The sequence below is a fragment of the Tupaia chinensis genome, unplaced genomic scaffold, assembly GCF_000334495.1.
Source record: "Tupaia chinensis unplaced genomic scaffold, TupChi_1.0 Scaffold144255_1, whole genome shotgun sequence".
Classification (NCBI taxonomy): Eukaryota; Metazoa; Chordata; class Mammalia; order Scandentia; family Tupaiidae; genus Tupaia; species Tupaia belangeri.
In genome coordinates this window covers 11609-13159 of record NW_006204113.1, presented here as the reverse complement: position 1 = coordinate 13159, position 1551 = coordinate 11609, and positions in this window count along the sequence as shown.

The window sequence follows — 1551 nt, the reverse complement described above, 5'->3', positions numbered from 1 at the left end:
AAAAAAAAAAATGATGGATGGGAATAAATTAAAAAAATTTTAAAATTAAAAAAAAATTAAGTTTATTTATTTATTTTAATTTAACCAGAGAGAGACAGAGTGAGAGAGAGAGAGAGAAAGTGAGAAAGGAAGCTGCCAGGTCCGGGATGCAAACTGCAGTCAGCCATGTGGGAGTCCAGAGCCCTTAACCACCATGCCACCTGATGGCCCCTAAATAAATAATTCTTAAAAAAAAAAAAATCATTCTAAAGGAATTTAAAAAAAGAAGACATAAAAAAGCACAGTGAGTCCATTCACTTCATCTGGAGCGCAAAAACAGGTGAAACTTACTTAGAAGTGGGCTACAACGATGGCGACGTTGGGGGGCTCAGGTTGACTTTGAGAGCTCACAAAGGAAGCTTCTCGGGTGGCAGTCACGGTTCATATTTGATCTGGTCAGCGATTACACAAACACACACATACAATCATCAAACCTCACATCCATCCATTTCACTGTAAGCTACACTTGCATTAAAACAAAAAAGAATAAAAGAGAAACTCCCCCTCACGGAACTGCCGCCCTCCCCTGCAGGGCGCCCAGGATGAGGCCCTCTCTGCACCCCTCTGTCTTCTGCCTTCACCGTCTCTGAAAAACTGAGTTTTCTAGTGCTTTCTAGTGCTGTTGTGATTTGAAAATTGTTGCAGCAGCTGCTCATGCCATGATTTTTCTCTCCGCCCACCTCTTGTTTTAAATACACTAACCAAAGTCTCTTGACGGACTAAGAAGCAACTGACCTGGGCCTGGCTGCTCAGACTCCCTCTCTCTAACTGGTCAATAAGAAACCCTGGGTTTTTGTGCCTTACCCCCAGAAGAGTGATAAAGTTCAGTAAGTGCCTGGAACGCAGGCAAGACTCTGCACTGCAATCTGGATCACCCATTACCAATTTGCTTTGCTCACCCACTGTAGTGGCTGGGCCTTATGCTTCCTAGGGGAAAATGAGCAGTTTGAATGCCTGCCCCCTCCTTCTCCCCTCCTCTCATCCACTCTCTTCTCTTTGTTCTCCGTAAATGTGTCCCCTAATGTGGGGGTGCCCATATTTGTGACTCTTTGGGGAGAAAACTTTGAGCCCAACTTGGGGCTTCGCATGTCACCCCGAGATGGTGAGCGTGGAATGTGGCCTGCAGCGGTTACAGAAGGCGGATTACCATGCGGGGTTGCTGAGTTGCAGCTATTCCGTGCCGTTCTGTATTTCCGCTCTCCAGGGTAGTGACTCACTGCTTTCCAGTTCAATGTGAGGACATGTCCCACGGTGATGACTGCCTGATGCTCCTGGAGGACATTCCTAACCCACCACTCACCAAGTTATTAGAAATCTAACTCCGAAATCACTAATCCCCAAATAGCTCCATTCTCTCAACTGCTGGCTCCGTGCTTTGATTTTATGCACAGTAGTTCTGAACTCAAGGCCAAAAATTCTGCCCCATGCCGAGCCACTTTCAAAGGAGAACCAATATGCTAAGACTGGAGGGGGACTTGAATAGCGGCTAATTGTCAGTTTGTCTAGTGAAAA